Raw genomic sequence first — 16,723 nt, 5'->3', positions numbered from 1 at the left:
GGCTGGTCTCAAAAAGGACAAAAAATAAATAAATAAATAAAAATAAAACAGAATAGAAAGGCCAGAAATAAACCCAAGCGTTTATACTCAATATTTGATAAAGTTTAATTACCAATCAATGAGAAGATGATAGACTATTGGATAAATTCATCACCACTAGGGGAAAAGTAATCAAATATCTGTTTTGTTCTTTGTGATCAAATAAAATTTCAAGCGGATTGTAAAGAATTAAATATAGAAAGGAATGAGCACTTTTATATATTTGGTGATAACACAGGAATGAAAGCTGGAAACCATAGGTAATTTTTCTACATAAAAATTTAAATCTCATTTTTGGTATAAATAAAAAAATAAGAAACAGATAAAAGACAAAGAACAAACCGTAGAAAGTGTTTCAACATAATTGATGAACTCAGCAATAAGGTTTGTAATCCACTAAAACTTTTGTAAATCAATAAAGAAAAATTAGCAACTAGTGACAATATTGGGAAATTTGATAAATAGGGATTTAACAAAAGAAATTAATATAAATAGTCAATAAACATGTAAAATGATATTCAATCTTTCCATTAAAACAATACTAATTTAAAAACTAATATTTCTTCCATCTCTCAGGTACACCTGTACAAGGTGAAAGTATAAATTGGAATTGCATCTTTCCAGAGTGCAGTTTAGCAATAGACAGCACAAACGAAACTCCATCTCCTCAGACCATACTGGGATTATCCCACAGAAAGACTCAGGATCAGAGATGAGTAAACAGGGGTGTTCCTGGAGCCTTTGTTCACAACAGCAAAACTCTGGGAACAATTAACTGTGTGTCAGTCAAGGATTAATTAATAACACATGGTTCACACATGCAAGAGAATAATATGTAGCCAATGAGTAGACGGTATAAAAGCATTTCCATAACATGCTATGTAATCCAATAATCAGGTTACAAAACAACATATATAATAAAATTTACATTTACATTTCTGTATGCGACAGGTCACTAAAATACCAACACAAGTTTAAGAAGATTTGTCTTTAGGGTTGGGATTTGGCATGACTCTTATATTTTACCCTGTTCATTCATTTTTCTATTACATATATGAGGGCACAGGGAGGCTGTTCCCACACCCAGGACTGTGCCCTCGGAGGAGAAACATTCACAGGCTGTGCACCGTCAGAAAGAGACTTCACTGAACACGTCCAGCCAGGACACAAAACACTTGCACAATCAAACAGCAGCAACAACAACAAAATAACACATGCACAAAAACAGGGAAATACCACCCTCACACAGGAAATAAAAAGCAGCAGTTGCCTTTGTAGGGAGCCAGGTGGTGGACTCAGCAGACTCCAAAGGAGTTCTTATAAATATGTTCAAAAAAGTAAAGGAAACCATGCTTTAAAAAATAAAGAAGATGGGGAGAGATTGGACAAGGAGCATAAGGAATAATTATGATTTTTAACAATATATATGCTAGTAATAATTGATTTGATCAACGTATCTCAATACTGAACTCCAAATATATGTATAATCAATTTTGATTCAATAAAAAAATTAATTAAAATAAAAAGAAAGAATATCCAAACAATGACCTGACCCATGTTCATGGATGAGAATATTTAATATTGTTAAAATGGCAATACTACCAAATTGATCTAGAGGTTCAACACAACACAGCTTTTGTTTTTGCATAAATTGACAAGCTCATCCTAAAATACATATGAAAATGCAAAGGAACCACAATAGCCAAAACAATCTTGAAAAAGAACAAAGTTGCAGGATTCAGACTTTCCAATTTCAAAGGTTACTGCAAAGCTACAGTAATCAAAACTCTGAAGTACTGGTATAAGTAAGCGTAGAAATATAGATCAATGAAACAGAACTGAGAGTCTAGAAATAAACCTTTACATTGACTTTCAACAAGGGTGCCAAGTCAATTGATTGTGAATCGAATAGTTGTTTCAACAACTACTGTTGAGCTGGGAAAACTGGGTAACTGCATGCAAAAACCTGATGTTGGACCTCTGTCTCACACTATAAACAAAAATGAACTCAAAATGGATCTGAGGCATAAATAGAAGAGTTAAAACTATAAAACTCCTGGAGGAAATCATAGGAATAAATCTTTATGACCTTGTTTTAAGCAGTGGTTTGTGACATATGCCCCCAAGAGCATGAGCAACAAAATAAACGATGCATAAACTGAACTTCCTCAAAATGAAAACTTTTGTTCTGCAATTAATGCCATCAACAAAGTGAAAAGACAATTCTCAGGACAAGAGAAAATATTTGTAAATTCTATACCTGATAAGGGACTTGCATACAAAATATGTAAAGAACTCCTACAACTCAATAAAAATGTGACTCAATTAAAAGTGGGAAAAAGATTTGAATAGACATTGCTCCAAAGATATGTAAACGACAACCAAGCACATGAAATGTTTCTCATCACTATTGGTCATAAAGGAAATGAAAATCTAAATCACAAGAGACAACTTCACACCCATTAGGGTGCCATAATCAAAAGGACAGACCATAACAAGAGTTGGCAAAGATGTGGAAAAACTGAAACCCTCCTATCTCGCTGGCAGAAACCTAAAAATGGTAAAGCCACTTTGGAAAACTGTCAGTTCCTCCAATGACAAACGCAGAATTACCATATGACCTAGCAATTCCACTCCTACTTATATATCCAAGAAAAAAGGAAAACATACACCCACACAAAAACTTGTATAGGAATGTTCATGGCAGGATTATTTACAATAGCCAAAGAGTAGAAACTGATGGGTGAATATATAAAATGTGGTATATCCGTACAACGGAATACTACTGGGTAATAACAGATACATCACACGGGCCAGCTGGTTGCTCGGCTGGTTAGAACATGGTGCAGATGACAGCAAGGTCCAGAGTTCAATCCCTGTACTGGCCAGTCACCAAGCAAACAAAGAAAACCAAACACATCAAGTGAAATGTCCAGAATAGGCATGTCTGTAGAGACAAAAGCAGATTGGTATTTTCACTGGGGCTTAGGTGGGGAGGAAGGGAGGGGCCCTACAGGGTAGGGAGAATGGGAAGTGACAAACACGGGGATGGGGTTTCTTTCAGTGGTTAAAAAGTTCTAATATTGATTGTGGTAATAGTTGCACAACTTTGTGAAGATACTGAAAACAACTGAATTGTACACTTTCAACAGATAATTTGTTTCAACAGATAACATGTGAATTATACAAATTATATAAAAAAATTCTTAAAATATAATTTGACTTTAAAAAGTAAAAATAAAAAGAATTAAAAGATCTTAGTACGAGAAAACCATCTGATTGAAGTGATTTTTGTTAAGGGAAAAAATGTCAGCAGAACTACCTTCCACTTAAATAACTATTTTTAAAGAGTAACCTGTTAAGCAAACGAATTGTTACCTATTCAAATAGGTAAAGGGAAGAAATTATTTTTGAGCATTGGTTTTCCCCAACCATTTGCATCCTTTTTAATCTTCAGTGGTTAGGATCACATCTGAAAATTAAAAGACCCTCAATGACTGCTGACTTGAATTTCACCAAAAATAAGAAATCAGAGATACCCAGAAGAGACCTGACCTACTCAGAGTCACTCACCAAGGCAAGGTGCAGAAAGGGTCTGCAGGCCATGCTCACTGCTGGGTTTACACACGTGCGGTTACACTATTCTTAGTCTTCAAGTAACTGTTTTCTATCTCTCTCTATCTTTTTTTTTTCTCACTGACAAAAGAAAAATGAAGGAAGTCCATCATTTGTAGGAGAAAAGTCACTTTTAAACCTTGTAAAATTGACTAGGGAATACCAGAAGGAGGAGGCTGTTCGTCCTTTCTGTGGCATTTTGGCAGCTGGATGAATGTGACCAGGTGGTGAGAAGCGCTGAGAGAAGCGGTGTCACCTCGGTGATGCTGTTCTATCAAAGTTAACTTGCCCTCAGATGACAAGAGGGGGTTGAATTATTGGATTTTTTGAAAAGTACACCTACATGGTTTTTTTTTTTTTTTCCCCTTTTTTGTCTTTTTTCGTGACCGGTAACGGGATCGCAACCCTTGGTGTCGCACCCGTACCGCGACCGGCAACAGGATTGCAACCCTCGGTGTCGCGCCCGCACCACGCTCAGCCAGTGAGCGGACCAGTCTCTATATGGGATCCGAACCCTCTGCGGGAGCGCCGCCGCGCTCCCAAGCGCCGCACTCAACTGAGTGCGCCACCGGGCTGGCCCACACCTACATGTTTAAATGGTGAATTTTATCTCAGTTTAAAGTATTTTGTGTTAAAGTACACCCAATGTTGTCCTAAGTGTGCATTTTTCTCCTTTGTGTGCCAATGAAATTTTATTATTTCAATAGTTGGAGCTGGGTATTTTTTTACTTGCAACCTAAAACATCCTAACAAATACATCACATGTAATATGCATTTTTTTATTTGAAAGAGATGAAAAATGAGGGCCTTGCATTCTAAATATTAAAATGTACAATGTATATGCTATAGTTAAAAAAAAGTGTGGCATTAAATTATGGATAAAAGTGGTGAAAAAGTCACAGAATATCAAAGCTCTCTTAGCTAGGACAAAAAAGAACCCTTCCTTCCCTCACATCCCACACCCAGAAAAAAAGAGGAAAAGGGAGAAAATAAAAATTTTCAAGTTACCAATAGCAGCTAAACAAGAAAAGGGGAACAACTTAATTGTTTGAAAAGTGCTGACTCACATCAAAAACAGAAGTCTGGGTATCACAGTGAGGTCACTAGTCGCCTCCCAAAACCATATCCTGGGAGTCTACAAAATCCTAACAGTGCTCGCTCCAGTCTTGAGAAGAGGAGAGAAGTCATGGTGTATTTTCAGCCACTTGCATTCTCAACTGGGGGGAGTAAAATGGCTGCTGTGGGATGAGGGTAAGAGGAGAAATGTTGGCATGATGCATGGAGACTCGAGAGATGGTACCCCCATGGAGCGCCCTCTCTGCTTCCCATCTAGAAGTGCAGCCTGTCTATCCACACAGTCTCACACGGGAGGGAGGAACTGGCCTGTGCAAAACAACTCCAGGTAAGCCCACCCCACCCCTCCCCATGCTTAAAGGGCATAGAAAATTAGGCTTAGAGGGGGTATTAAATCCTCAAATGGTAACCCAGAACAGGGAAAAGAAAAAGGATCTAACCTAAGCATCAAGGAGCTGTCAATCACAGAGGAGCAGAGGAAAGAGAAGGTCTGGAGAGAGCTGCCAAACCTGGATACAATAAAAACAGTGAATTAGCAACTATGCAAACCTTAAAAAAAAAGCATGGAAAAGTTAAACAAAAAATTTAGTCTGGAAGAAATACATGATGTATTTGTTAGGATGCTTTAGGTTGCAAGTAAAACAATACCCAGCTCCAACTACTGAAATAATAAAATTTCATTGGCACACAAAGGAGAAAAATGCAGTTAGGACAACATCAGGTGTACTTTTATACAAAATACTTTAAATTGAAACAAAATTCACCATTTTAATGTGTAGGTGTACATTTTAAAAGCTGCAATAATTCAACCCCCTCAAAATAATTTGATAAGAACATGAATTCAATTTTAAAAAAACCTTCAAGGACAAACTGAATAAAAAAGAGAAAATAATAACTAACAAGAGAGATGGAGAGAATTCAGGGGTAAGGAAACTTGAGGACCAGTAAACCCACCTACAGATAAATTAGAAATAACAAGGAACATTTAATTATTGATTTTAAAGAAAGAAAATCATTGTGAACAAGGGGAAAAAAAAAGATTACCACAATCAGGGAAAAGATAACAGATATGGATGACAAGCAAAAGGATAATTAATATATGTGAAGATAAGAACCTAACAAATGAAAATTATTTAAAATAATATGAGATCCAGATGCCACCCACCCATGTCTGAGCACCAGAAGGACCCGCAGACTCACTGAAGGGGTGGGCGCCCAGATGAGTGCATCATCACTGCTCCCCAGCCCAACTCAGATGCTACTCCATCCATGTCTGAGCACTGGAGAGGCCCACCAGCCCATCAAAGGAGCAAACACCCAGGTGAACATGTACCAGACCTGCACTGCCATGCCTGAGGCCGACCCAGATGCTGCCCCACCCATGCCCGAGCACCAGAGGGGCCCACCCACTGACTGAACAGGAACCAAGGCAGCCCAACACACACTCAACTGCACCAAAACAAGAGTCAACAGCATAACCTATAAATAGAGGAGGTAGTCTTTCCCCTCATAGCCCACTCCAAAGTGATAGGAGAAACAAGTGCTCTACCAGATGACCAAACATCAGTGTAGAAATACTAGAACTACAAATAAACAAGAAGATATGACACCAGCAAAGGAATATGGTAATTCTCAAGTACCAAACACCATAGAGCAAGAAACCCTTGAGATGTCTGAAAAGGAATTCCAAGCACTGCTTTTAAGAAAACTCCAACAAATAAGAGAAGAATCAATTAGAGAACACAATGAAACCAGAAAAAATGACCAGGATATGAAGGAGGAAATTTACAAAAAGATTAATAAGTTAAAAAAGAATGCAACAAAACTTCGAATGCAACAAAACTTCTATAAATAAAGAATTCTCTCAATGAAATAAAAAAAAAATCAGAACAGGAAGCTTGAGCAGCAGGCTCGAGCAAGCAGAAGAATCTCAGAACTTGAAAATGGTCTTTTTGAAATAACCCAGGCAGGCAAAAAAAAGGAAAAAAGAATTTAAAATAACAAGAAAAACTTAAGAGAGCTAGCAGACAACCTCAAGTGCACAAACATCCAAATCATAGGTATTCCAGAAGGGGAGGAAAAAGGAAAAGGCATTGAAAACTTATTCAAGGAAGTAATAACAGGAAACATCCCAGGTGTAGGGAGGGATGCAAATGTTCAGATCCAGGAAGCCCAAAGACCCCCCAAACAGATTTAATCCAAAAAGATCCTCCCCAAGACATGTGACAGTCAAACTGACAAAACTCAAAGACAAAGAGAGAATTCTAAAAGCAGCAAGAGAAAAACATCAAGTCATGTGTAAGGGAGTCCCCATCAGACTAACAGCAGACTTCTCAACTGAAACCTTACAGGCCAGAAGAAAATGAGATGATATATCCAAAAGACTAAAAGAAAAATATTGCCAGCCAAGAGTTCTATACCCAGCACAGTTATCCTTCAGAAATGAGGGGGAAATAGTGTATTTCCCAGACAAACAAAAATTATGGGATTTCACTACCACATGACCAGCCCTGCAAGAAATACTCAAAGGAGTGCTGCATCCAGAATCTGAAAAACAATAATCACTATCACAAATTTAGAAGAAAGAGCAAAACCTGCTGTTAAAACCAAAATGCAATGAGAATGAGAAAGGAGCTAAATCATGTCACCTGAAAAATCCAACTGACATTGAAGATTCAAAAACAAAAGGTAAAGAAAGGAACAAAAGATATTTAAAACATCTAAACAAAAAGCAATATAATGACAGGAGTAAAGCAATGCCTGTCAATAAGAACCCTAAATGTAAATGGATTGAACTCCCCATTCAAAAGACACAGACTGACTGATTGGATTACAAAGCTAGACCCAACTATATACTGTCTTCAAGAGACTCACCTCACTTATAAAGACAAACACAGACTTTATTATTCCATTTTGTGTTGCTATAACAGAATACCCGAGACTGGGTAATTTATAAAGCAAAATGACATTTATTTGGCTTACTGTTTCTGAGGCTCAGAAGTCCAAAGTCCATCTGGTGGTGGCAACAGTGACTCAGGGGTCTCACATTGGAAGGTGGTGGAAGCAGAGAGAGCAGAGAGAGAAAGAAAGACAGACTCTTCTTTTAAAGGCCCCAGAACCACGTCCCTGACCACCTTTTTTAATCCATTCATTACTGCATGATCCTACAACCCAATCACCTCTTCAAGGTCCCACCTTAAAATTACCATAATAGGATTTCCCACCCTGTTAACAGTCACAGTGGGGGCTAAGTTTTTAATACATAAAGCTTGGGGAACACGATTCAAGCTTCAATGAGTTTTGGGGAGACATAATTCAATCCACTACATTCTGCCCCCTGGCCTCCTGAAACTCATGTCTTTTTCACATGCAAATACATTCATTTTATCCCCAAAGTCTTAACTTGTTTCAGCTCAAAAGTCCAAAGTTCAAAGTCTCATCTGTGAAATCAATACAAATTATCTACTTCCAAGATACAATGGTGGGACAAACATGGGATACATATTCCCATTCCAAAAGGGAGAAATAGGCTAAAAGAAAGGAGAAACAGGTCCCAAACAAGTTTGAAACCCAGCAGGGCAGGCATTAAATCTCAAAGCTGGCAAATCTTGTAACCTATAACCATTGACTCCACATTCAATGTCCTCTGCATGCTGGTGTGGGGGTTGGGTCCCCAAGTCCTCTGGCAGCTCCACTCCTATGGCTTTACTGGTCTCAGGTGATGCATTGCACACTGGTACTCCACAGGTCTGGGGTCTCCATGGTGGTCCCATTCTCATGGCTTAACTAGACATGGCGCTGATGGGGTTTCTCTGCTGCAATTCTGACTCCACTCCTGGTACCAAAATCTGTATTAGTCAGGGTTCTCTAGAGAGACAGAATCAATTGGATACATTAAAATTTTATGAGAGGGATTTATAAGGGGAATTAGCTCATGCGACTATGAAGAAAAGTCCCATGATAGGCCATCTATAAACTGGATGCTGGTAGCGTGGCTCAGTCCAAGTCCAAAGGCCTTAAAACCAAGGAAGCTGATGGCATCCTTGGTGTAAGTTCTGGAACCCAAAAGCTGAAGAGTCTCAGGCTCTGATGTCCATGGACAGGAGAAAAGAGTGTATCCCAGCTCTAGCAGATTGAGAGAGAGCGTCACCTCTTTCCTCTGTCTTTTGTTCTCTCTGAACCCCCAGTGGATTGGATGGTTCTCACCCACACTGAGGGGGGGTCTTTCACACCCAGGCCACTCAGACTCTCATACTAATCTCTGCTGGAAAAACCATCATGGACACACCTGAAAAGATAGCTTTACCACGTTCCTCAGCATTCCTTCAACCAACCAAGTTGACCTCAGCATTCCTTCATCTAACCAAGTTGACACCTAGAATTAACCTTCACAAGTCCACCCCTCGTCAACTTGGTGTCCATACTATCTCCTTAAATCACACTTAATTTTCAAATGGTACAATAACATAATAGGAGTTCTCACCTTGTTAACAGTCACAGTGGGGGCTAAGTTTCTAATACATAAAGCTTGGGGAACACAATTCAAGCTTAAATGGGTTTTGGGGGGATATAATTCAATCCACTACACAGACTAAAAATGAAGGGATGGAAAAAGATATACCATGCAAACAGAAACCAAAAATGAGTAGGGGTAGCTATTCTAATATCTGATAAAATGGACTTCAAACCAAAAACCATAAAAACAGACAAAGAAGGCCATTATATAATGATAAAAGGATCTATCCAGTTAGAAGACATAACAATCATAAATATGTATGCACACAACACTGGAGCACCTAGATATGTAAAGCAAACACTCTTAGATCTAAAAAAGGAGACCCAAATACAAAAATAGTGGGTGATATGAACACCCCTCTCTTGGCATTAGACAGATCTTTCAGACAACAAATCAACAAAGATATACAGGACTTAACCTACACCAATTGGACCTGGCAGACATCTACAGAATATTTCATCCAACAACTACAGAATATGCATTCATCTCATCAGCACATGGAACATTCTCCAGGATAGACCACATGTTGGGTCACAAATCAAGTCTCAGCAATTTAGAAAAACTGAAATCATTCCAAGTATCTCTTCAGACCACAATGTGTCACCTCTCCCAGGGTGACGGGGATGCAAAGAATTACTCAAAGCCCATTTCTCCAGAGCAGTGAGAGGCCCAGAAGGGGTTTATCCCAGGATCAATTCTTTCAAGAGAGAAGAATTCCTAGGAATAACCCTGAATTCAGTTTTCTCCCAGTTTTTATTGTCCAGGCAAGAGAGTTACAGAAAAGGAGCACAGGTGGTTACAAAAGGAAAAATGAGATAATCATCATGGCAACACTTCGTTCCCCAAGAAACTCAAAGAAACAACTGAAGACAAGATGTGGGACATCCCCTAACCAGCAGCCTTGAAGCTTTTAGCTCACATACTTTCCCATCATTAGGTTTAGCTGTACCAAGGAAGGCTGCCCTTAGAGCACGCATTTTTGCTGTGTTTCAATTATTATTATTATTATTTTTATCTACAACAGAAACTTTAGTCCTGGGAAGGTTTTCTGTTTTTACCAAGCTTAGCATTTCTATGTGCAATACTAAAAAGTTAGGCCATACCTTAAACTACAGGGTTGTGGCCCCACTAAACTATGTTAGGCCCTGTAAAATACATTTGCTTTATTAATGTTGGTATCTTCCACACCAATGGATTAAAACTGTAAATCAATAACAAGCAAAATTCTGGAAACTATTCAAGTGCATAGAAACTAAACAACAGACTCCTGAATGACCTATGGGTCCAAGAAGAAATTAAATAGGAAATCAAAAAATTTCTTGAAACTAGTGAAAATAAAGATGCATCCTCCCAAAACCTGTGGCATACTGCAAAAGCAGTATTAAGAGGGAAGTTTATTGCAATAAATGCTTACATCAGAAGAATAGAAAGACTTCAAATAAATGACCAAACATTACACCACAAAGAACTAGAAAAACAACAACAATCCAATCCCAAAAGTAGTAGATGGAAAGAAATAATTAAGATCATGACACCACTAAATGAAATAGAGACCCAAAAAAGCAATACAAAAGATCAATGAAACAAAAAGTTGGTTTTTTGATAAGATAAATAAAATAGACAAACCATTAGCTAGGTTAACAAAAAAAAAAAAAAAAAAAAAAAAGAAGAGATTAGTCCCAAATAACAAAACTCACAAATGAAAAGGAAGACATTACAACCAATACCACAGAAATATGAAGAATCATTAGAGATTATTATAAACAATTGTACACTAACAAATATAAAAACCTGGAGGAAATGGATAAATTTCTGGACACATACAAACTACCAAGACTGAACCAAGAAGAAACAGAGAACCTAAGCAGAACAATAACAAGCAATGAGATGGAAGCAGTAATCAGCAATCTTCCAACAAAGAAAAGCCCAGGACTGGATGGCTCTACAGCTGAATTCTACCACATCTTTAAAGAGGAATTAATACCACTTCTCTTCAAACTTTTCCAAAAAATTGAAACAGAAGCCATTCTCCCAAACCCATTCTATGAGGCCAGCATCACCCTGATGCCAAAGCCAGATAAAGATACAACAAAAAAAGAAAACTACAGGCCAATATCCTTGATGAACATAGATGCAAAAATCTACAACAAAATATTAGCAAACAGAATACAGCAACACATCAAAAAAATTATACACCATGATCAAATGGGATTCATCCCAGGGATGCAAGGTTGGTTCAACTATGCCAGTCAATAAATGTGATACACCACATCAACAAAACCAAGGACAAAAACCATCTAATTATCTCAATAGATGCAGAAAAGGCATTTGACAAAATTCAACATCACTTTGTGATAGAGACACTCAGCAAATTAGGTATAGAAGGAAATTATCTCAATACAATAAAAGCCATTTACAACAAACCAATTGCCAAAATCACCCTGAATGAACAAGGAACAAGAACAGGAACGAGACAAGGATGTCCACTTTCAATACTCCTATTTAACATAGTTTTGGAAGTACTAGCCAGAGCAATCAAGCAAGAGAAAGAAATAAAGGGCATCCAGACTGGAGAGAACAAAGTCAATCTGTCCTTGTTTGCAGATAACATGATCTTATATTAGAAAAACCTATAGATTCTACCAAAAAACTCTTAGAACTGATTAACAATTTCAGAAAGGTTGCAGGATACAAAATCAACACCCCCAAATCAGTAGCATTCTAATAGTCCAGTAACAAACTAGCAGAAAATGAAATCAAGAAAGCAAGCCCATTTACAATAGTTGTCAAAAAAATAAAATACCTAGGTATCAATCTAACTAAGGAGGTGAAAGATCTCTACAATGAGAACTACAAAACACTACTGAAAGAAATTAAAGAGGACACAAGAAGGTGGAAAGACATACCCTGCTCTCAAATGGGAACAATTTACATCATGAAAATGTCCATTCTACCCAAAGCAATCTACAGATTCAATGCAATCCCCTCAAAATACCAATGACACCCTTCACAGAAATATAAAAAGCAATCCTAACATTCTTTAACATTCAAAAGACCCTGAATAGCCAAAGCAATCTTGAGCAAAAAAAACAAAACCAGAGGCATAACACTACCTGACTTCAAATTATAATACAAAGCTATTGTAAGCAAAACAGAGTGGTACTGGCATAAAAACAGACACTTGGATCAATGGAACAGAATAGAAAACCCAGGAATCAACCCACATACTTCTAGCCAACTGATCTTTGACAAAGGCAGCAAGAATATACACTGGGGAAAGGACTGCCTCTTCAATAAATGGTGCTGGGAAAATTCAACATCCATATGCAGAAAAATAAAACTGGACCTGTACCTCTCATCATATACCAAAATCAACTCAAAATTGATTAAAAACTTAAATATAAAACCTGAAACCATAAAATTACTAAAGGAAAACACAGGGGAAACACTTCAGGAAGTAGGATTGGGCATAGACTTTCTGAATAAGACCCCAAAAGCACAAGCAACAAAAGAAAAAATAAACAAATGAGATTATGTCAAACTGAAAAGCTTCTGCATGGCAAAAAAAAAAAAAAAAAAACAACAGTGGAAAGTATGGGAGAAAATATTTGCAAACTACACATCCAGCAAGTGATTAATATCCAGAATACATGAAGAACTCAAAAAACTATACAGTAAAAAACAAATACAATTAAAAACTGGGCAAAGGAGATGAATAGACATTTTTCAAAGGAAGATATACAAATTGCCAATAGGTACATGAAAAAATGCTCAGCATCACTAGTCATCAGAGAAATGCAAATCGAAACCACATTGAGATATCATCTCACCCCAGTTAGACTGGCCATAATTAAAAAGACTGAGAATAACAAATGCCGAAGAGGATGTGGGGAAAGGGGAACTCTTCTACACTGTTGGTGGGACTGTAAACTAGCACAGCCATTATGGAAAACAGTATGGAGGTTCCTCAAACAACTACAGATAGATCTTCCATATGACCCAGCTATCCCACTGCTCGGTATATACCCAGAGGAATGGAAATCATCATGTTGAAGGGACACCTGCACTCCCATGTTCATTGCACCTCTATTTACAACAGCCAAGATATGGAACCAACCTAAGTGTCCATTGATAGAAGACCGGATGAAGAAAATGTGGTGTATATACACAATGGAATACTACTCAGCCATAAAAAAGAATGAAATTCTGCCATTTGCAGCAATATGGATGAGTCTGGAGAAAACTATGTTATGTGAAATAAGCCAGAAAAAGAAAGAGAAATACTGCATGTTCTTACTTATAACTGGCTGCTAGGAAGGAAGGAAGGAAGAGAGGGAGGGAGGGAGGGAGGGAGCAAGGAAGGAAAGAAAGAAAAGACCACAAGAATAAGCTGAACTTTCAGAGGACAGAACAAACCTGAGGATACTAGACATGGGGGAGGGAGAGAGGGGGTTTGGGAAGGGATAGGTCAAGCAAAGGGCACAAAGAAATATCACCACTTGTAAGAATGAATATGCCCATAATAAATAAATAAAATAATATGAGAAAAATTCCCGTGAATGAAAGATCTAAATCTGTCAATTAAAGGGTACACTGTCTTTACAAATTAAAGGGTACAGGCTGGACTATATCAATATATATCCTTGCCAAGTTACTCAGTTTCAGAGTTAAAGAAGAATCCTTAGGTGTCCAGAAGGAAGAGCAAGTCACCTAAAATTGGAGGTGGCAGGGGACTTGCTATTCTTAGGTTTATCCAAAGCAATATTGATGCTAAAAGGCAAGGGAGTTGAATTCATTATGTCCTAGCAGGACAAAGGAACAATGTGCCCACCCTTGGCTTCATTGCAATATGATGGCAACAGAGTAACATCCCGAAACTTGAGAGAACTGATAGATTCAACGCTGGGATCATTTCTTGGAAGAGTCCATCCAGCCAATCATAAAAGAAATCAGGAATGGAGATGTGGTGGGAAAAGGCCTAGAGGCGAACAAGGAAACCTTTCAAATGCAGAACTAAGAATAAACTGAGGGGTTATGGTTACAAAAAATAATGCACAATCTTAAAACTTGACAATGTAAAACTAATACAACTAACAACAACAAAAAATTGAGAGATGAGTTCAGGGGAAGTGGAGAGGTAAGAAGCTCATGTTTCACAGCAGAGGTAGCTGGATACTATCTGACAAACTTGCCTTAAAACTAATACAACTAACAACAACAAAAAATTGAGAGATGAGTTCAGGGGAAGTGGAGAGGTGAGAAGCTCATGTTTCACAGCAGAGGTAGCTGGATACTATCTGACAAACTTGCCTCAAAATGTGACTAAAGCTGCTGGTCTTCACTGGCCCCTTTCTTTCTAGTAGGAGCATACTAGAAATGATACATTTGTGATGAAAAATCATTTCTACAAAACCAGCAGCTCTTTATATCTCACTAAAGAACTTTTTATTTGGTTAAATTTAAGTAAAATTAAATGTCATATTTTATAGGGATATAAAGGTATAATAAAAGTATTACATTTAAAATGATGACATTTTTATACTGTCTACTGCCCTGTGTATATAGAAAGAGGCCTGCAATGGTCCGCTCAGGTTAATGACGGCTCTGTCTGGATTTGGGATGTCTGTATTTCCTTTGTACCTTTATTCACTTCAGGCATCTCCTACAACGTGGAAGGTGACAGGGTGGGCAGGACTGCAGCAGTACTGAAGGGGCTTGGAGCTGGATCTAGAACCTCACCTCATTTCCACCAGGTGAAATCCCAAGGAAACACGCACTCTTAGTGAAGGCTGGGTTTGTCCTTCACACACAGGTGCAAGACAGGTCCCCCTGAACCCACTTTTAACTACGTTGCCAACTCTGAAAACCTCCAAACATACAGACGTCGTGTGGCCTCTGTTTAGGGAACAATCACTATTTTGTCAGCTAATTGAAGCAAGATTAAGTCCAACGATTAACAAATATTGCCATAACAGTTCTTCATTTGGACTTTAGATTTTAATGGCAAGAATCGATGGAAGAGAAGGTCCAATAACGTTTGAAGTGGAGAAGTCTGAAGGCCTCCAGTGGGGTGTCAACACTCCAAATCCCTTGGTTTTCTACTTGGCAGTTATAATCTAATACACTACTGTATGTATTTTGTTTTGATCATTGTATTTTGGCTCAGGGCACAACTTTTAAAAACAGGCCAACCAGTGTTATCAAGAAGGTCTGGATACTGTTCTGTGGGAAGATTTTGAAGCAGAGCGTCCAGGAGAAACAAAAGGGTGTAAGAGAAGGGTATCAGGCGGGTGTTTTGAAACGATTTTAAGGACTATAGGAAGGGATTGCACTGCATATGCTTAGCGGTAGAAGGGAGCAAGCAGTTCAAGACCAAGAACCTTGTAGTAATTACAGCCTTCAGAAAATGGGCACTGGACAGCAGGGCCCACGCAGCAGCGTCCTGTGGAGTCTGACTTTCACCTAAAGAGTCCCCTTTCAGGATTCCACAGGATCCCTGTATTAGGCCTCATGGCCAGTGTCTGGCTATGACAAGGGCTACTGCGAGGCTAACGTCGTGAATCCTGCTCACGGCACCAGCTGTCTAGCTCTTAGTCCTGTTCCTGACGCCAGTTGTAAAGCTAGGCGATCACGCTAGTTGTCAGGCTCTTTTACCTGCCGGTAAATCTGCACCGACTGGGCCAATGGTTGAGCTAGGGCTGGGTCTGGTGCTCCCAGACCCCTCAAGCCCATTCACAGACTGGGTCACAAACCCTTCACACGCCAGGCTGTGTCACCAGACCCCTCCACGCAGGTCTGTGAGCTAGGTAACCGGCCACACCTTTCTTGGAAGCTGCAGGTCTGTAAAAAACACAGCTGCGCAGGGCGGTCACCGGAGGCAGTAAAACACCAGCCAAAGCGGAGCTGCGCTGCAGGAGCACTACTCCACCCCCACACACAATGTTACCGAGTGACGGCGGAGGTGGGGGGAGCCTGACGGGAGCCTGAACAAACTGTTCCATTTTCCCAACAGCCAGCTGGGCTGGAGGGAAAGCTTCAGAAGCCTATGCCCTAACCGACCAGATGCCATCCCACCCAGGAGGGCTGTGTCACCTTGCATATCACTGATTTTGACATTGCCCATTACTCTGCCAGAAACCTTCTTGGCTGAAACAGCACCTGGCATGTGTCTCTCTTTTTTCCGTCTCTCCGAACCTAACGCCCTGGTCATGTCAGCAGAAGAGTCTCGGCTTGGTGCCTGGGAGGTCACCGCCAGGGTAAGGAGATTCTCTTCCCAGGGGACTGCACAGCACAGGAAAGGCCCCAAACGCCCGCAGGTCTGAGCACAGGCGGCCGTCGGGGAGCCGGGGCCGAGCAGGTGGGAGCCCTGCTGGCCGCGGCTCGCGTCCCTTACAGTCCCAGCGGCTACTCTCCCCGCGCTGCCGCCTAGGCCCCCCCCGCGGGCCGGGCGCCCCGCTCCGGCTGGCATCGCGGGGCGGG

Source organism: Galeopterus variegatus, unplaced genomic scaffold, assembly GCF_000696425.1.
Source record: "Galeopterus variegatus unplaced genomic scaffold, G_variegatus-3.0.2 Scaffold225, whole genome shotgun sequence".
Taxonomy (NCBI): domain Eukaryota; kingdom Metazoa; phylum Chordata; class Mammalia; order Dermoptera; family Cynocephalidae; genus Galeopterus; species Galeopterus variegatus.
The sequence above is the reverse complement of the archived record's forward strand: the minus strand, read 5'-3'. Positions refer to the sequence as shown.